The sequence below is a fragment of the Alexandromys fortis genome, unplaced genomic scaffold, assembly GCF_014885135.2.
Source record: "Alexandromys fortis isolate MF-2015 unplaced genomic scaffold, M_Fortis_MF-2015_v1.1 scaffold_137, whole genome shotgun sequence".
Taxonomy (NCBI): Eukaryota; Metazoa; Chordata; class Mammalia; order Rodentia; family Cricetidae; genus Alexandromys; species Alexandromys fortis.
This window is the reverse complement of record NW_026068009.1, coordinates 1,233,208-1,254,399: the sequence shown is the minus strand read 5'-3', so window position 1 is coordinate 1,254,399 and position 21,192 is coordinate 1,233,208. Positions and strand designations below refer to the sequence as shown.

General features: G+C 37.4%; 1 protein-coding gene across 1 annotated transcript in view; it reads left to right on the top strand.

The window, feature by feature from the left end:
* Positions 1 to 21,192, top strand: part of Galntl6 (polypeptide N-acetylgalactosaminyltransferase like 6) — a 1,029,419-nt gene that overhangs the window by 356,847 nt on the left and 651,380 nt on the right. The gene's annotated exons all lie outside the window — the stretch shown is intronic.

Genomic DNA, 21,192 nt, shown 5'->3' with positions numbered 1-21,192 from the left:
ATAGTAGCAATAACTCACTGTCCCTCATTTGAAAATTTTGACTTTTCTGAATGTTCAATTTGCTGCTGTGATGTAAACCCCGAGATCCATTAGGGTTTAACTGTTTTGCATGACTCTTTCTTAAGCTTCCACAGAATGTTTGCATTTTTAACAATTCAGATTAAAAACTTACTTTAATCAAGTTCCTTTTTTGACAATGTGTTTGATACTCATTTTGTTGTTTGTACTTCTTTTACATGATAATTAAATCATTAACAGAGAAGAAAAAATGAAGCTGAAAGGAGTGATAAGCCCCATAGATGCACATACAATATATAGTTCTTGTTTTAATTAGTATCCTTAAATATTTCGTGTGGTAGAAGAAGAAAATATTTTGGATCTTAATTATTGATGTTGTTTATGGAAAAATGCATATAAAAGAAACTGTACCAAGTAATAAAGCATATGTTCAGTTTCAAAAAAGAAGTAATTTTTGCTTTTAATCATACATTCAGTAACCATTTTTTATTATTTTAATTATTTTTATAATTTTCCTTTTATTGAAAATAGATTCTTTTCTCATACAATATATCCAAACTAAATTTTCCCTCTCTCAAATTTTCCTAGTTTCTTCCCACTTCATCCCTTCCAATCTCACTTTCTGTCTCTCATTAGAAAAGAACAGGCTTCCAAAAAGTAACAACCAACCATCACAAGATAGAATATAATAAGTGTCTTAGTTAGGGCTTCTGTTGCTGTGAAGAGACAACATGACCACGGGAACTCTTGTGAAGCAAAATCATTTCATTGCAGGGGCTTACATTTTCAGAGGTTTAGTCAGTTATCATCACAGTAGCATGGAAGCAGACATGGTGCTGGAGAAGTAGCTGAGAGTCCTACTCTCAGGCAACAGGAAGTGATGTAACTCACTGGGCAAGGCTTAAGCATGAGACCTCAAGGCCCACCTCCACAGTAATGCATTCCTCCAACAAGATCACACATACTCCAACAAATCCACACCTCCTATTGGTGTCCCACCCCCGGGGACCATTTTCTTCCAAATTACCACACTAAGATAAAAAAAAAAAAAAAAAAAAAAAAAAAAAAAAAGAAGATAAAAAAANCGTGGGAGCCTAGGCAGTTTGGATGCTCACCTTACTAGACCTGGATGGAGGTGAGTGGTCCTTGGACTTCCCACAGGGCAGGGAACCCTTATTGCTCTTTGGGCTGACAAGGGAGGGGGACTTGATTGGGGAAGGGGGAGGGAAAGGGGAGGCGGCGGTGGGGAAGAGACAGAAATCTTTAATTAATTAATAAAGAAATAAATAAATTTAAAAAAGCCACACATTGAAGCTAGACAAGGCAAACCACCAAAAGGAAAAAGCCTCAAGAGCAGGCATTGGTTCACTCTCCCAGAATTCTCATAAGAAATACTAATATGAAAGCTATAATCTATATTCATAGTATACCAGATTTTTGGTGTTTTGTATCAGGGTATTTTTAGATTTAACTATTTCTTCTATCATGTCTCCAATACCCGAGTTTCTGTCTTCATCCCTTGTATTCTGTTGGTGAAGCTTGCCTCTGTAGTTCCTGTCTAAATTCCTACATTTTTATCTCTGAAGTTCCCTCAGTCTGGATTTCCTTTATTGATTCTGTTTCCATGTATAGGTCTTTAACAGTTTTATTCAATTCTTTCAACTCCTTGATTTTGTTTTCCTGTATTTCTTTGGAGGGTTTATTAATTTCTTCTTTAAGGACCTCTATCAAGTCCAGGTGGTTTTAAGGTCTTTTTCTTGTGCTTTGACTATGTTGGAATATTCCTGGCCTGCAGTGGTAGTATAGCTAGACCCTAGTGGAGACAAATGGCCCTGAATGTTATTTATTGTTCTCTTCCTGGCATCTAAGCATCTGGTATCGGGATCATTAAAAATCTAAGTGCTGATTTCTGGATTTGGCTTTGTTGGTTGAGTGTTTTGTTCGTTGGTTACTATTTCTTTGCTGGATTTTCATGCCTATGACTTCCCTAATATGAGTTTTCCTTTGAACATTTTTTCAGTGACTATGACCATTGGGAGAAACATGTAAAATTTGTTTCTAGGTATTGGGAGCTGATACTTAGGGATAGAGATAGGCTAGGAATCTGAAGGGATTCACGGGAGGGAAGGGAGCAGAGCCAGGATCTGCTTATTTCATCTCCTTGGAATGGGGAGCGGGCAGTGAAGAGAGATCATTCCAGAAGCTCTGCTGGAAATGAGTCTGGGGGTGACTATAGAGGGACAAAAGGAGAGAGGAAGATCTACAGACCCCCTACCTGCGTTCTTGGCAGGTGTAGTCTCTGCTTTAGCTGGAAATGCCTGCTGGAGTGGGGGCTGAGATAAAGTAACCAGTGGGGAGAGGGATGTTGCAGAGGGAGTCTGTGAGAATGACAGACAATGTGGGCAAGGGGGAAGGAAGTCTGCAGTGGGTATTTAGATGGAGAGTTTGCATGAGATTGAGGATTGATTTTGAAGGAGAAGAGGGAGTGGTGAAGGTTTACCGTTAACTTACCTGCTTCCCTGATATGTCCAGCTGATGTGTTCGCAGGGAATACCTGCTGGTGTTGGAGGCTGGGATTTGGGGGTGAGACTAGGGAAATGTCAGGGGCAAGGTTTTGTAATGGGGTCAGTGAGGAAATCAGCCCTCTGGTTAGTAGTTGGTGATACTGGACTTGGGCAAAAAAAAATGAGTCAGTGTAGGGAGGCAAGCAAGGGAATATCTGCTGGATGACCAGGAGCCAGGAAAGCTGCCATGGGTATTCTGCTGCAATGTTGCGGATGCAACCAGGGAAGTAGATTTAATTGAGCAGAGAGAAATGTCAGGAACCATTTCTTAAAGTATGCAATAACTTTTGAAGTACTGGGACTTCCATGAATGTGTCCATATTCTTGACTAGCTATGGAAGTTATCCAGTCATTTTCTTAAAATAAATAATTAGAGAAATGGGTGACAAAAATTCAAACATAAGATAAATTAATTTGGTATTGCACTGTGTCTCCGAACAGCTGTGCTAAAGGCTCTTGTGGCCTTAATAATTTCGCGTCTTAAGCCATTGTTTAATGTCAAAAGAGACTGTAAGATTCCTTTTCTCCTAGAGAGTTGGTATTTCAAACAAAAAATTCCGCAAATATGCAATTACTCTAGCTCTAACAAAAGAGCTGAGAACACTGCTTAATTTAGTCCTCACCAGCTTGACAGCCCGTGCTGCTTCCTGCGATTGGAGTAAAGAGAATGCGGGTTAAGGGTGCATGAAAATAGTTTCCTTCCGCTCATTTTTTTAAATTATTTGAGTCTAAAGTAAACAGAAGAATAATTAGTTAAGCCTGATCACTTGATCAAAAGAGTTCAAAATAATAGTGATTTCTCAATATATTAAGAGTATAAACAAAGAATTTTAAAATACACATGGTTCTACTATGGGATGAAAGTCATCAATCATGGGCTTTTGCTTCACTAACATCATTTATTTAAGAATATCAATTGTGTGTGTGTGTGTGTGTATTTGTAGGCACATGTGTGTTCACATGCATACAGATGCTTGAGAATGACACTGTATATCTTCCTCAATCACTAGCCATAGTTTTAGATACACAACCTATTCTAACCCTGGAGTTGACAATTATGCGAGACCATCTGGTCGGCATGCCTCAGGCTTCTTCTTTTCCCTGATTTCTCTTGTTGGTGCTGGGATTACAGGCAAACATAGTGACACCCAGGTTTACACTAAGGTTATAAACTTGGGTCATGATTTCATTGCAAGTATTTATCTTACTGAGAAATCTCCCGAGCCCCCATACTGGGGTATTTCTAATAGCTAGTGCCTCTTCTTTTCTCCTTTTTCACTTTTCTATTTTTGCCTATTTAATTATCTTATTTCTAGTCCCATCAAGTATACACATACAGATCTATATTGATACAAATCTATGCACACCTAAAGACTGCTTGGAAAATATTTGTCAACTCTTGACAGTGACTACATATCTAATAATTGTACTTCATAATTTTTTTATATTAATCATTTTTAAATAATAAATATATTTCATCTGTATTGTGAATGGAAAGTTAAATAAAGCAGAATCTCAATTTATTGAGGAATAGTGAGGAGATAATAAGCAGTATGTGTATTTAACTAATATTCTACCACCTGTTACTTGTAGGAATTGTGTCAATCCAGAGAAATTTATCACATACTCCTCTGGTTCTGTGAATGTATATATGCATGAAAACTATTTCACAAACACTGAATTAATAATGGATATGTAAATTATCCAGGTGCTATCATTTGACAATATGTCAAGGCCATTTTATTAAAGAGTGTGCAGCTGCCTAAAATGTCACCCATTTCCCATCATTTCTCTGAACTGACTAAGGGTTCATTTTACTCTCTACTAATTTATTTCTTATGCAAAGCCTCTTCATCAACCAATACTACCATTTATTCCAGTAACCATGTTATACTTTTGTCCCTCCATTACTATGTGGTGCTACCTTCCAGTTCAGGTGTCCACTCTTCTACATCTGGACACTTACAGTGTCCCTTTCACTCCTCTCTTTCATTTTTTGTCTCTGCATTCCTTTACCCACAGAGTCATCATAAGATTGTTATTTTTTGCTAGATTTGTGTGTGTGTGTGTGTGTGTGTGTGTGTGTGTGTGTGTGTGTGTGTAGACAGTGGATGGGGAGGTCAGATCCATATGGGTCTGAAGGAAAGAGCTCAGGTAGCAGGGTTGTCAAGAAGCACACTTTATCCACTAAACCTTCTTGCCAGCCCCAGACAGACATTTTAAAACCATAGTTAACCTATGGTTTGACCCCAACATGCACATAAGTCATTTAAATTAACAGGTCATGTCATAAATTTTTGTGTAAGACCCAATTATTTTTATCCAACTTGAGTCCCTATGACATCTGAGCCTCTCACTTTTCTGTCCTGATTTACTCCTCTGGCCACAGATGACTACACTCTACACAGCTCATGACCTCTCACTAACCCTTGGACCAATTCAGAATATTTCCTAGTCCTTTCCAATCCATTTTTGTCTTGTCATATGAATTAAAAACATTCTTTCACTATTGCATATTTCTCTACAGAGCACTTAATGCCTCTGCTACTTTTCAAGTAAGAATGAATTGATAAAACAATTTAACACACACACATGCCTTTCTGAAATTTACTCTCTGATAGCTGTTGCCTATTCATGGCATTCATTGCTGTAGTCCTGAGCAGGGAATAACTTCTTATGATGAAGTGTGGAAAACAGTTTTTCCTACACTGTACTGCAACACTGTAAAATTAAAGAGCTTTGCCATTTGACACTGATTAGTTTTCTTGTGGCTGGAAAATATTGAATGATGCCAGTATAAACAGCAGCCATGTCTGTTCACACATCTTTATGTAGATTAATATTATACAAGATTAAAGCAAGCCTTCTCAAATTAAACAGAAAGTAGAGCAATGTAGGAAGTTTATAATTAACAAGTATAATCTTAAAGCAAAATTCCCCTTTGTTTATAAAGCATTTTGTTGATTGGCAACAAGGACTGCCTTGGTTTGCACCAGGAGAACTGGCAATCAACTGTAAATTGGTCAATGTACTCTCCAAACTTAAAAGTGATTTACTACAAGGTCTGCACCACTGGGTCTCAACTTTCCTAATGTTTCTTAATGTTGGGAAGACTCCCAAACACAAATTTTGCTATTTGATAGCTGTAATTTTCTACTGTTGTGAGTCATAATGTGAATATTTTTGGAGATAGAGGTTCGCCAAAAAAGTTGTCACCCGTGGGTTGAGAACCTGTTATGTGCACCATTACTTGCTCTTTAGTCTACCTAAAGCATATCTTTATATAGTGAATGACTTTACACATGTACATCTTAAACAAGGAAGCATGAAGTACAAGATTTGGCTGAAAATGGACTGTTTCTATATACAAACAGGTGATGGCAACTGGATTTTTATTGAGACTGTTACCTCTCTATTTAGTGGCCTCAGTATAAGGGTCCACAGGTTTGGCATGGTCTTTCACACCTCTGCTGTTCCCCATTTATTAGGTTGATTTGCAGAAAGCAGAAATGTTTAGTAATATGCATTTGATATAACAACACAAATGTTAAATTAATACTATTCATTTGTAAGATATTGACTATTCCAGGCTCAGTATAGGAATTGGAAAAAAAAGTGAAGCAGAAATTTAGCCCCATTAAGTAATCTTGTAGAAGCTCTATGGCTTCTCCTCAACTCTGACTCTTTTCTCCCAGCATTCAGCTTAGTTTTCCCCACCTAGATCTACTCTACCCTATCATTGGCTCAAGACAGTTTCTTTATTAACCAATGGTATTCACAGACTACAGAGGGGAATCCCACATCACTTCCCCTTCTCTGTGTAAATAAAAGGAAGGTTCTAACTTTAACATAGTAAAATTACATATAAGAAAACAGATATCAAGCAAGAATTACAGTTACAATATTTGAATCTATATTTTATTGACAGCATATGCTACTGGCTGCAGGAATTCCTACAGCAAACAGCGTATATGGCTTGGGGATTTCCATGGGACACCTTTGGCCAACAACTCAAATAGTTACAACCTAGTCCTCCTAGCAGAAGCTCTGATAAGAACAGAGAGCCAGTTGAAACTCAACTCTCATTATTGAGCGATTTCCTTCAAATGTTTTAGGAATTTTCTTCTGAACTATGTTTCCATACCATCCCTCAAGTGCCCTTCAATTCTAACTGTCTCTCCCTCAATTTCTTCCTTCAAACCAGTCTCCCCTCCTCCTCCCTGTCCATTTCCCATCAGCCTCCAGACAATTCATAAAGTCACAACTGTCTTAATTATTGTTGCTGTAAAGCTACAAAATAACCAAAGCAACTCCTATAAAAGAAAGCATTAAATTGGGGTCTTTCCAATAGGTTCATAGGGTTAACCCATGATCATAAAAATGACCATTTGTCAGAAGTTGATTATTAGCTGTGGTTTTACAGCCTGATCTACAGGCATTAGGCAGTGAGAAAATTAGATGCTCCTAGTATGAGTGAAACCTCTAGCTCACCCCTAGGGACACACCTCCTCAACAAGGCCACACTTCCTAATCTTTCCTAAACTTTCTATTCATTGGAAATCAGACATGTATATCTTATTATAAGGTGTTTCTTTCTTACACTTAAATGTCCTAGTTTAAAAACCCCATCCCAACCTAAAAACTAGCTCCAATTTATAACCAGTAATGAAGGAAAATTTTGTTCTTTCTAAAGCAGTCTGTCTTAATTAGGGTTTTACTGCTTTGAAGTGATACCATGACCACAGCAACTCTTATAAAAGAAAACATTGAACTGGGGCTGGCTTACAGTTGAGGTTTAGTCCATTATCATCATGTCAAGAAGCATGGCTTCTTGCAGGCAGACTTGGTACTGGAGAGGTAGCTGAGAGTTCTACATTTGAATCCACAGGCAGTAGGAAGGTACTGTGACTCACTGGCCAGGCTTGAACATCTGGGATCTCAAAGCACACTCCCAGTGACACATTCCTCCCACAAAGCCACACCTCAGTAAGGCCACACCTCCTAATAGTGACACTCCTTATGAGCCCTTGGGTCCATTCATTCAGACTACTGTGGAGTCTCACTGGGGATACAAACCACTCTTAAGGGAGGATCCTAGGTCTAGCAATAGATGGCCAACACAATATGAACTCAATGGCATCATTTGAGATCTGTGCCTCATAAACTTTGGTTAGCACAGTTTGTTTTCTTTCTCCTTTCTTTTCTTTTTTTCCTTACAGGTCCTTTTTGTCTATCTTACATATTTTGATAATATATTTTTAATGAGATTAATGTGAATGAACCTGAGTTTTGTGTCCATATGTTTTTCTTGTGTTTTTTGCTTTTCTCAGGCTCCTTTTCTTCTGTTTATTTGGTTGTTTTGTCCTCTTCTGATTTATTTCATTTTGTTTTATCTCATTTTATTTTATTTTAGTGTTATTTGTTCTTTCTTTCTATTTTTGAATTTATCTATTCTTTTGTAATATCCTGATTGCAACCTCCTTTCCTCCAATCCTCTCATTACCCCATGGAATCATTCCTCTCATCCAAATCCACTGGTCTTTTCTTTCCCTTCGGAAAAGAATAGATTTCCAAAGATATCAACCAAACATGGCATAGGAAGATGCAATAAGACTAGGCAAGAATCCCCATATTAAGGATGAACAAAGCAACCCAGTAAGAGGAAACGTGTCTTAAGAGCAGGCAAAAGAGTTAGAGATACTCCCACTCCCACTATTAGGAGTTACACACACACACACACACACACACGATAAACAGCTAAAGCATATATGCAGAAGACCTAACTCAGACCCATGCAGGCTCCATGCTTGAAGCCTCAGTCTCTGTGAGCTCCTATGTTGATTCTCAGGGCTATGTTCTCTTGGTGTCTTCAACCCCTCTGGTTCCCATAATCCTTATTCCCACTCTTCAGCAGGATACCCCAAGCTCTGCCTAATGCTTGGCTTTGGGTCCCTGCCCTTGCTGCCATCAACTACCACAGGAAACCTCTCTGAGGACAACTGAGTACATTTCAGTGGGGGGCAGTCCCATTTGATTCTTCCTATGGTCTCTGGGTTATTCAGCTTCCTGTTCTTCTTCACCCAGGTAATGTTGGGCATGTGCTCTCTCTCTCAAAGCATGGGTCTTAAGTTAGTCACAAGCTCTAAGATGCTATTGTCCCAGAACATCTTGCTGGCAGGATAGGTTGTAGGTTGAAGGTTTTGTGGTTGGCTTGGTGTCCTAGTCCCCCAACTGGAAGGAAACCTTGCCTGGTGACAGAAAATGGCCAGTGCCATTTTATAACCTACATTTCGAGGAGTTCTCCCAAGAGTCACCCTCATAGGTTTTGGGAAGTTTCTACTGCACTGAGTTTCCATATCGGTCCCTCACATGTCCACCAATTCCAGCTGAGTCTCCCAGTACTCTGTCCCTCCATCCCTTCCAAAATGGATCCCTCCTGTTCCTATCCCACATACCCCCAATCCAACCCCCCAATCTATTCTATTCCCCCTTCCTAGGGAGATTCATGCTCCCTCCACTGAGCCCTCCTTTACTCAACATCTCTGGGCCTATGGATGACAACATGCTTCCTATTTATTTAACAGCTAATGTTCATTTATAAGTGAGTACCTTCCTTATTTGTCTTTCTAGGTCTGAGTTGTCATGCTCAGAATGTTCTTTAAGATATTTCTATCCACTTGTCTGAAAATTTCATGATGTCATTTTTTAACAGCTGAGTAATAGTTTATTATGTAAATGTATCACATTTTCTTTACCCATTCTTGAGTTGACGGACATCTAGGTTGCTTCCTGTTTCTGACTATTATTAAGAAATTCACTATGAACAAAAATTGAGCAAGTGTCCTTGTGGCAAGATGGATTATCTTTTGGGTTAATTTGTTTTTGTTTTATCTTATTTTGTCTTAATTTTATCATTTAGATGCTTGTGTGTTTTCTAATCAAAGACGGAAAAGGTGTAAATTCTAAGTGAGAGGGAGGCGGAGAGGATCTCTGAGAAGTAGTGGGCAGATAAATAATAATCAGAATGTATTGTATGGAAAGGCCTATTTTCAGTAAAAGAAAAATGTAGGAATAAAATACAAATTCCTCTCTTTCCAAAAAGATACTATTCTAGAATAAATAAATGACTTGAGTAATTGGATACATTTTTTTCAATTTTTCAGTATGTATTAATAAATTTTATTAACTGCATTTCTTTGGAATCCCTTCTTTGATTTGTGTCTGTGTTTGTGTGGTGTGTGTGTGTTACCCAGAGTTACAGCACCTGCATATTGTGTTCCGTAATGTTTGATTGATTGTAAGAAGCTAATTTTTAAAGATTTTTTTCTGTGGGAATTCCACCAAAACATAGATAATATGTTGCTATAGAGACCATTATTTAGCTAATATAGGGACCCAAGTATAGAATACACTGCAGAGCTTTTATTAGTGTTTGGTGTGCATTTCTTAGTCCATGCTGTAGTATAGATGTACATCTCTCTGTGATGGAAATGGAAGAACCAGTAAGGTGGAATTTCTGGAGAAATGATCTCTCCACAGCCAGAATCATGATAAGTAGCACATTTTCTTGTGTCCAGGCCCCTATTTGCTTTCTAAAGCTTACACAACCTTCAAACAATTTACATTGCCCTTCCCTGACAAATAAAATATTACCACTCTCCTTCATTTACATATTTTTGTCCCTAAGATTTTAGTAATATTAATGCTAAAGTTTCTTTACTATTTTAAATAAAATTAGTACAATGTATCTAGAATTTCTAGACACCTTTATATTATCAGCCATTTGATTGTTCAGAATTTACTAAAAATGATATTTACTTCATCTGCCCGCTGTGTTGTTGAAAATGAACTGCAGGCACTGTCATTATTGTAGGTACTAAATGTAGGAACTGGACAATTCATTTTCCTTCCTGAAATTTCCACATAGCTTTCTGAACCTATCACTACACATGAGCAATAGAATCAATGAGATAATATTGTTTTTATAGCTGACATGATGGTATTGTGGGAATTCCTTCAGCCAATCGCCTTTAAGATATGGGCCCACTTTGGGTATGGTCTTATATACTATACATGCAGATGAAAAGTGTCCCTGACCTGTTTTTTTATGCTGGATTCAGTTCCAGTTCTCAGTGCAGGCACAGGACTGCAGATTCATCCCCAAATAAATAAACCTTTGTTATACTCCATTCCGGGTTATTATGGAACACTTTGGTGCTACTACATCCTTACTTATACCCAATATTAGATTTTGTTATCAATGATAGTTTTGCTTATTGTTAATAGAAAATGGAAATCTGTCACTGCTAAATCTCTGCCAACTTTTAAACAAGCAGAATTCCCTTAGTGTGTTGAGTATCGTGAGCTTGTTGTCTATACAGTTTTAATAGTTGAGAAAGAGATAGCTGCAAAGACGAAATTGAAAGGAACAACAGCAGAGCTAGAATTCATTAGGATCAGATAAAAGTGAAAACAAACCAGAGATGTGGAGAAAAATTGGGTCATGCATCAGAAAATGAATTTGACAATTTATTCTGTATTAACTTAAAAACCATTCCTAAGGAGATATATTCTGTTTGATGGCTCTTGCAGTGAGCTGCTTTCATTGAAATTTAGCTGAGGTCAATGATGAAAATGGCAAAGACTAGAGGAAGCACAGAAATGATGAAACTTTTGAAGGCCCAACATGGCCAGTGCATGGAGCAGTGTTTCCGAGGGATCAACAGTTCAGCTTGGGATTTTGCCTCAGCCAAATGATCTAAATCAAATAAGAACCACTTTGATTCAGGTCACAAATCAGAAATTTATGACATGTTGCTTAGAATTAAAAACTAGAAGCTTCCCTTGAGGCAGATAATTCATTTTCTTCCAAATCTTGAGCAAAAGAATCAAACACATAGTGTTTATAATCACTGTGATAGCATACAGAATGAGATAAAGATTTCAAAATGAAATCGCAATCAGTCTTCATTGTAAATAGGCACTACTCTATAGTCAATGAAACAGCTATCTTTTGTCTGCAGACCTAAAGGAACTCAGCTTCGTGAACGGCTGTACACAGATTTCTAATCCACCCCATATAAAGCATTTTGACTTCTGAAGTGATCTGAAGCTTCTGGGTTTTAGCTCATCAGTCACAATATTAAAATTTATTTTCTGTTATTGTTTTCCACCAAGGCTGGCCATGAGGTTCACTTGTAAAATCTTAAACTAGAGGAGAGTGAAGTTGGTTCTTGGCTTCCAGGAAAGAAAAATCCAAATTCTCAAGTGTATCCTTGACATTGGTATAATTTCTAAAGTTCCCAAGGCAAATTTTAATTTGCAGGTGAGTTAAGTACTATAGGCCAGCATTGGGACAGAAGCTAGAATACAAATGGTAGACCTAGGATGGACCACATAATATCAGTCCAATGCAAAGGCTGCATGAAGATGTTTGGGGCATACATAAGGCTCGCTTGTCTTCACAAAGCTTTTGTGAGATTTGCCCTCAGATGTTTAATGTTTCAAGGTCCGGGTACATGGTTTCTAAATTCCCTGGGATTACCTTAAACTCAAGATACTGTTTATATAGAAAGTGGATTCTACTTGAATTTTGCCAATTTAAAAGTTCTCCCACAGTGGATAATATTTATACACAGGATAAATAATTCATATTATATAACATCTTATATAAAAAACTACTATAGAACATTGCAGCTGTACAATATTTATTAAAATTCACCAATGCACTTTTAAGTACTATGTTTTGTTTGGTTGTGGGTTTTTGAATATTTAGTCATTTTTATTTAGTTTGTGTGTTGTACTATTTAAATTTTTTTAGTTTTCAAGATCATAATTGAAGAAAAGCCTCTCCTTTTCTTCCTTCCAGCCTGCTCTATGTACTCTTGCGCTCCCTCAAATTCATTGCCTCTTTGTTTACTAATTGCTATTGTGTATTGTATGTACAGATCCAAATAATTACATGCATGTATTTGTGTATACATAAATTGCTAAATATAGTTTTGAGTCTGTATAATGTTGTTTGTGTGTTTGTGTTAAGAGATGAACATTTGGTATTGGACAATCAATTGGTGTACTCTTTGCTGGGAAGATTACCTTGCTCCTTCTTTCAGTGTTCCTCAGTTGCTTGTAGTTATTTGTGTAGGGTGGAGGCCTTGTGGGTTTTTCTCTCTTCAGTTTGGCATGCTTATTGGCGTCATTTTTGTTCAGCTCATGTTTTGCTGGTCATGTTGGTGTGAATTTATGTGGATAGGTTCTGATATTACAGAAAACTCCCTGATCCCCAAACTGTTAAAATATTTCTGCCCCATTTTTGACAATGTTTCCTGAGCATTAAATATGGTAATATGTTGTAGATGTTGTAGCCTGGGTTACCATGTTAAACACTATGCTATGTTAAACACTATGACCCAAAGCAACATGGGGCAAAAGGGTTTATTTGGCTTACACTTCCACATTACTCTTTATCTTGGAAGGAAGTCAAGACAGGAACTCAAGCATGACAAAAAAAACCTGTAGGGAAGAGCTGATGCAGAGGCTTCAGGAAGGCAGCTGCTTACTGGCTTGCTCCCATGGCTTACTCAGCCAGATTTCTTATAGAATCCAGGATCACCACCCCAAACATGGTACCACCTACAATGACCTGAGTTTTCTCTCATCAATTACTAATAAAGAAAATGCCTTACAGGCTTGCCTACAGCTCAGTCTTATTGATTCACTTTATGAATTGAGGTTCCCTCCTAGAAGATGGCTTTAGCTTGTGTTAAGATGGTATAAAAGGCCGGGCGATGGTGGCGCACGCCTTTAATCCCAGCACTCGGGAGGCAGAGGCAGGCAGATCTCTGTGAGTTCGAGACCAGCCTGGTCTACAGAGCTAGTTCAGGACAGGCTCCAAAGCCACAGAGAAACCCTGTCTCGAAAAACCACAAAACAAAAACACACACACAAATAAAGATGGCATAAAACTAGCCAGCACCATATCCAGCAGAACTGGGCTACTGGGCTCCACAACTCTGCATTTGATATGCTGTGTTTTCCTCTAGTTACCTTGATGAGATCTGAGGACTTGTGGGACCTTAAGAAGGACATCTTTTTAAGAATGATTATTACATTGAGCCCTAGCAGTGACCTTTCCTTAGGGACTGGAAAAAATAATGTCTCAATATCTGGCTGTGCAATTGTAATGATTTATTCCCCCGAGAATTGCATGTGAGAAAATAGTTTTGGTAACATGATCTTGCTTTTAAATCTTCAAATTTTACTGCACTGTAAGTGTAGCATAGTGTATCATATCTTACAAGCTGCTGAAAACTCAGAATATATCAGGTAGTTTTGCAAAAAGAAGAAGCAGAGATGAAAATTAGCATACAAGAAATTTATTGCAGAATACACTAGGAAAGTACCACATGTAGATGAGAACGAAAATGAATTCTGAAGAGAAGAAAGTTAAAGTATGGTGTAATGTCAGTATAAGTCAGAAGAACCAACTGCAGATGAAAGAGCCCCTGAGAAATGTTGCATGGGGTAGCAGAACTGGACATTGACAGTTCCCATGAACCTAGAAATAGATAGAGATTATGTTTGGCAAGGCTTTGTTGTAAACAAAGCATGACCTTCATCAAAGGCAATTTCAAACTGGAGCTGAAACCTTATTGCTCACTATTGTAGACATTCACAGTTGAAAATACAATATTTATTCTGAATAGATCATTTATGCCTCACTAAACTCATGCTATGGTCTTGTTACAGTACATTCCTTGGTGTTTTGTGACCCAAACCCATAGGAATAAGGATCACCAATGGTGTGGTACTGAAAGAAAGGCTTAGGATGAGAAATAAATAAGACAGATATTGAAAAGTCTTGGATAAGATAATGACTTACAGCAAGCTATTTTCTTAAGAAGTAAAGTATTTTATATACTGTTTGGTGAGATTAGGCCAAGGTTAGTAGAGAGCTAAATCAGATTGGGATGGCAAATAGAATACAGGATACCTCAGTCACAGCTGTCTTGGTTCTGATAACTGCATCCCTTCAGCCGAGATATCCGGGTTCCTTTACTGTCTTTGAGGCCTGGGACATCTGAACCTTGCCAAGACTACCCCTGGACAAGGACACAGAACTGGTATTTCCTTTGTCCATTCATCAGGGCCTCTGGGAAACCTTGGATCTGTCTGGCTCCCAACAGTTTTAGAGGTGAGACTTTGACAGCTAATTTGTTTTATATGAGGTTATAAATATGTAACACCAAAAATAGAATTAGCACCCTCCAATAAGAATATGAAGAAATACCTTTCACTGTCGAACACACAGAAATCTGCAAGTTAGGAAGAGGACCCTTACCTAGGTACCAAACCTGCTTGTATTTTAATCTTGAACTTATAACCTTTGCTGAACCTAAAGAGACCAAGATATTCCAGAAAGATAACAGAAGTCACATTGATCTGGAAAGGTCCCCTCAGTGATGGTGGAAATTGGACCTGGGAAATCATAAACAACACATATTTTCAACTCTGAATCTGTGATTTGATTAATTATGAATTCTCTGAAATAATTTTGAAACACTTTCTCTGATACTAGCTTCTAAACACTTTCTTAACTCTTCTAAACAGAAAAATAAATAAAACTATCATCATTTTCTGCTGTTATTTCTCTGTGGTCATCGATGTCCACAACAAATTCCCACTCATTTGCTTCCTTATACACTGATAAGTATGTTTTGAAGTGTGTGTACGTATGGCAGAAAAAAAGGGAGAGAGAATTATCTTTATAGATTCTCATGTCTCCATACCCTTGGAATATCTCTATTACATCAATTTAGGGTTTAATTCATTAAATAAATAGTCAAACATTTCCATTTTCAGAAGTTTAACTCATTTCTCTTGAATCTGAGATTCTAGAAACATACAAATTCTCTTCCAGCCTCATCATTTATACTTGAAACAGTTCTATATTTAATTATAAATCAAAGTAGACATGGACGTGTTCTGAGGCTTCACATCTGCTCCAGGTGTTCCTCATCAGTCTTGGATTGCTCAATACACACGATGGCTGTAGATTATATTATACAGCGTATGCTGGCCTATGCCCAGTCCTCACCTATTTTCTATAGCTGCTCGGACCTGACAGGACCCAGAAAGAAACCTTTCCTGGGCACAGCTGAATTAACAGGATAACAATCAATTACTCGTTCAGAGTTTGGAGTCCTGCTGAGATGCTCACAACAGCTACAAGGGCTGTGCTCTTCATAATTTCTCTCCATATCTGCTTTCTATGTGTCCATCTCTGCTTTGATATCTACATGTCTATAGCAAAAAGACCTATAGATGAATTTGTAGATATATGAAGTCACTTATATTTACAATAAAACTTCCAAGCCTTGAAATTAAAGATGGGCAGCCAAATAATTGGCCTTTTCTTTTACATAAGCAATTAAGTTATATAGACAAGTTATTGAAAAATATTTCTTTGTTGCTGACATTTTAATAAAATTAAATAATTTTTTGTCCCATCATATATTTATTTTTATTTTATTTTTGATTATTTTGAAGAAAACAAATTATCTTTTTTCATTTTATATGCCTATTTCTTTCTCTGCTTTTTTATCATTTCGTTATAGGAGGGCTACTTATTTCTTTGAATTGCTCTTGTATCCTGCCACATTACTGAAGATATTTATAGCTGTAAAAGTTCCCTAATATAGTTTTTGGAGATCACTTATGTATATAATCATATCATCTGCAAATAACAAAATTTTGACTTCTTCTTTTACAATGAATCCTGTTGATCTCCTTTTGTTGTGTTATTGTTCTCGCCAGAACGTCAAGAACTATGTTGAATAGATATGGAGAGAGTGGACAATCTTGTCTTGTTCCTAATTTTGGTGGGATCACTTTTAGTTTCTCTCCCTTTAATTTGATGTTGGTTGTCAGCTTTCTGTATATTGCTTTTATTATGCTTAGATATGTTTCTCATATCCCTGATCTCTTCAAGATCTTTATCACGAAAAGGTAATGATTTTGTCGAATGCTTTTTAAGCCTCTAATAAGATGGTTATATGTTTTTTCTTTCAGTTTATTTATATTTTCAGTGGATTACATTGATAGATTTTCACATGTTGAACCATCCCTGCATCTCTGGCATGACACGACTTGATCAACGTGGATGGTATTTTTGATGTGTTCTTGAATTCAGTTTGCCAGTATTTTATTGAGTATTTTTGCATCTATTTTCATGAGTGAGATTGCTCTGTAATTCTCTTTCTTGGTTGAGTCTTTGTGTGGTTTTGGTATCAGGGTAACTGACCTTATAAAAAGAGCTTGGCAGTGTTCCTTCTGATTCTATCATGTGAACCACTTTGAGGGGTATGGGTTTTAGCTCTTCTTAGAAGTTCTGCTAGAATTCTGCTTGGAGACCATCTGGCCCTGGGCTTATTTTGGTTGGGAGGCTTTAGATGATAGCTTCTATTTCCTTGCAGGTTGTAGCTCTATTTAAATTGTCCACCTATTATTGATTTAATTTTGGTGTATGGTTCCTATCCAGAAAATTGTCCACTTCTTTTACATTTCCCAATTAACTAGAATACGGGTTTTTGCAGTATGACCTAATGATTCTCTGTATTTCCTCAGTGTCTGTTGTTATGTCTCCCTATTAATTTATGATTTATTTAACTCGGATGTTCTGTCTCTGCCTTTTGATTAGTTTGAATAATGGTTTGTCTATCTTGTTGATTTTCTCAAAGAACCAGCTCTTTGTTTCATTATTTCTCTGTGTTGTTTCTTTTGTTTCTATTTTATTGACTTCAGTCCTCAATTTGACTATTTCCTGTCTTTTCCTCCACTTGGGTGAGTGTGATTCTTTTTGTATGAGAGCTCTCGGGTGTTCTGTTAAGTCACTAGTGTGAGCTTTCTCCATTTTTTTTTTTTGGGTGGTATTTCTGACTTTTTTTTATTATTAAAAATTTCCAAATCCTCCCCTCCTCCCATGTCCCTCCCTCTCCCCCAACTCCCTGTCCCCCTTCCTCTCAAGTCCAAAGAGTAGTCAGGGTTCCCTTCCCTGTGGGAAACCTAAGGTCCTCCCCCCTCATCCAGGTCTAGGAAGGTGAGCATCCAGACTAGGCTCCCGCAAAGCCAGCACATGCAGTAGAATCAAAACCCAGTGCCACTGTCCTTGGCTTCTCAATCAGCCCCCATCGTTAGCCACGTTCAGAGAGTCCGGTTTGATCACATGCTCCATCAGTCCCAGTCCAGCTGGCCCCGGGTTGAGCTCCCATTAGATCAGCCGCACCGTCCCCCCAGTCAAGGGGCATTTAGGTTGTTTCCAGCTTCTGGTTATGACAAACAATGCTGCTATGAACATAGTTGAGCACATGTCAACAGAGGAATCTAAAATGGCTGAAAGACACTTAAGGAAATGTGCAACGTCCTTAGACATCAGAGAAATTCAAATCAAAACAACTCCGAGATTCCATCTTACACCTTTTAAGAATGGCCAAGATCAAAAACACTGATGACAACTTATGTTGGAGAGGTTGTGGGGAAAAGAGAATACTTCTGCATTGATGGTGGGAATGCAAGTTGGTATAGCCCCTTTGGATGTCAGTGTGGTGATTTCTCTGAAAATTAGGAAACAACCTTCCTCAAGACACAGTAATACCACTTTTTGGTATATATCCAAAGGATGCTCAATCATGCCACAAGGACATGTGCTCCATTTTCTTTATGTAGGATCTTAGTGCTATGAAATTTTCTCTCAGCACTGCTTTTATAGTGCCCTATAGGTTTCAGTACATTGTGCTTCATTTTAGTTGAATTCTAGGAAGTCTTTAATTTTTTTCTTTATTTCTTCCTTGACCCAGGGGTGGTTCAATAGAACACTGTTTAATTTCCATGTGGTTTTTTTTTTTTTTTTTTTTTTTTTGGCTTTGTGAAATTAGTGTTGCTGCTGAATTCCAATTTTAAACCTTGGTCATTCGATAAGATACAGGGGGGTACTCCATTTTTTGGTATCTGTTGATGCTTGCTTTATTACCAAGTAGGTGATCAGTTTTAGAGAAGGTTCCATGAGGTGCTGAGAAGAAGGTATATTCTTTTGTGTTTGGGTGGAATGTTCTATAGATGTTTGTTAATTCCATTTGAGTCATGGTATCTGTTTGTTCTCTTATTTCTCTGTTAAGTTTCTGTGTGGTTGACCTGTCCATTGTGGAGAGTGGTGTTTTGATGTCTCCTGTTATTAGTGTATGTGATTTGATGTGTGATTTAAGCTTTACTAATGTTTCTTTAACATATGTGGGTGGTCTTGTATTTAGGGCATAGATGTTCAGGACTAAGACATCATCTTGATGGTTTGTTCCTGTTATGAGGATATCTCTTTTGACTGATTTTAGTTTGAAGTCTTTTTTTGTTAGCTATTAGGATTGCTATACCTTTTGTTTCTTAGGTCCATTTGATTGGAAAATGTTTTCCCAACCCTTTACTTTGAGACAATGTCTGTCTTTGAGTTTGAGGTGTGTTTCTTGTACACAGAATAAGGCTGGATTCTGCTTTCACATCCATTCTCTTAGCCTTTGTCTTTTTATAGGTGAATTGAGTCCATTGATGACCAGTGATTGTTAATTCCACTTATTTTTCAATGGTAATGTGTGTGTTTTCTTTCTTTGGGTTTTGTTGCTGTTAGTTATCTGTTACCTGTGTGTTTGGAAGTGCAGATATCTTTCTTGGGTTGAGGATTTCCTTTTAGTACTTTCTGTAGGGCTAGGTTTATAGATATGTATTGTTTAAATCTAGTTTTATCATGGAATATCTTGTTTTATCCATTGATGGTGATTGAAAGCTTTGCTGGGTATAGTAGTTTGGGCTTGAATCTGTGGTCTGTTAGTGTCTGCAACACATATGCCCAGGACCTTCTGTCTTCTGTGGTTTAGATTGAGAATTCAGGTGTAATACTGTAGGTCTACTTTTATATGTCACTTGACCTTTTCCCTTTGCAGCTCTTAATATTCTTTCTTTTTTCTGTATGTTTTACATTTTTATTATTATATGGTGAGGAGATTTTTTTTTGATCCAGTGTATTTGGTATTCTGTATGCTTATTTAGGTTGGGAAAATTTTCTTCTATGATTTTGTTGAATACATTTTCTGTGCCTTTGAGCTGGAGTTCTCCTTCTTCTATCCCTACTATTCTTAGGTTTGGTCTTTTTGTGGTGTCCAGATTTCATGAATGTTTTGTACTAAGAATTTTTTGGATTTAATATTTTCTTTGACCAATGACTCTATTTCCTCTATAGTATCTTCAACCCCTGTGATTCTCTTTCATCTCTTGTATTCTGTTGGTTATGCTTGCCTCTGTAGTTCCTGTTCGTTTGCCCAAGTTTTCCATATCCAGAATACCCTCAGTTTGTGTTTTCTTTATTGCCTGAATTTCAATATTGATGTCTTGAACTGTTTGCTTCACCTGTTTGATTCTTTTTCTTGGTTTACTTTGAGAGATTCATTAATTTTTTTTTACAATTTTTGTTTGTGTTTTCCTCCATTTCTTTAAGTGAGTTTTTCAATTCTTTTTTAAAGGTCTCCATCATCTTCATACAGATACATTTAAAATCATTTTCTTCTGCTTCTAGGTTAGGATGATCAAGTCTTCCTGTTGTATGACCACTGGGTTCTGGTGTTACCGTGCTGCTTTTTAGGTTGTTGGATGAATACTTGCAGTGACTGTCTGTGTCTTGGGAACTGTTCTTGGTCTGTTCTGCATTGTCAATGTCTGTGTCTCAGGGTCTACCTGCAGAAAACTCACCTGCTGGCTAGGTATAGAAGTCAAGGCAGGTGGAGGAGGGATCCGGGGGTTTTGCTCAGTATGGTGGGCCTTGAGAGTGGGGTGTCCTACTGCATGACTGGCCACTCACCTCTTGGTCCTTTCTATGGAACAGCAGGCTGTGTTTCAGAATTCCTCTGCAGCTACAGGAGGCTAAGAGGGTTTGGGGGTTGGGTGGGACTTGTAGCTTGCAGGGTCTGATTGTCAGGATGGAGGTAATGGAGCAGCCAACATATAGAGAACTCCCCTGCTGGCTGCCTGAAATTAAATATATTTTAAAACTTTCTCTTTTACACTACTCATATGGGATAAGGATATTGACTGTCTTCAGCATTTAAAAAGATGTTTTTTTTTATGTTTCACAAAAGATTTCTTTAAGGTTAACATAAAATAATTTCTAATTCTGACTTTGCTATCACACAAGTACATATTCAACAAAAGACTTGCCAAAGGGAGCTGCAGTAATTGAAATATTTTCAGTTATTAAAAATGTAATTTTATAATAGATGGTGTTGTCAGAAATTATTACGATAATTAGTATTAATTAATAATTATCTAATGGTATACATTTGTATAATTCAACTGGTAAACTACTATGTTTAGAAGATATATATGTGTGTGTTTGTGTGTGTATGTATGTATATGTGTATGTCTATAAAAGAAATAATGAAATAGCACTGTTTGTATACATACTCTTATATAAATTTGCAAGGGGAAAATTAAAAGAAAAACAGGATTGTATTTGAGGTGGGGGTGTGTCAATGAAACTAACTTGGAAGGAAGTATTTATCACATCTGATTGTTA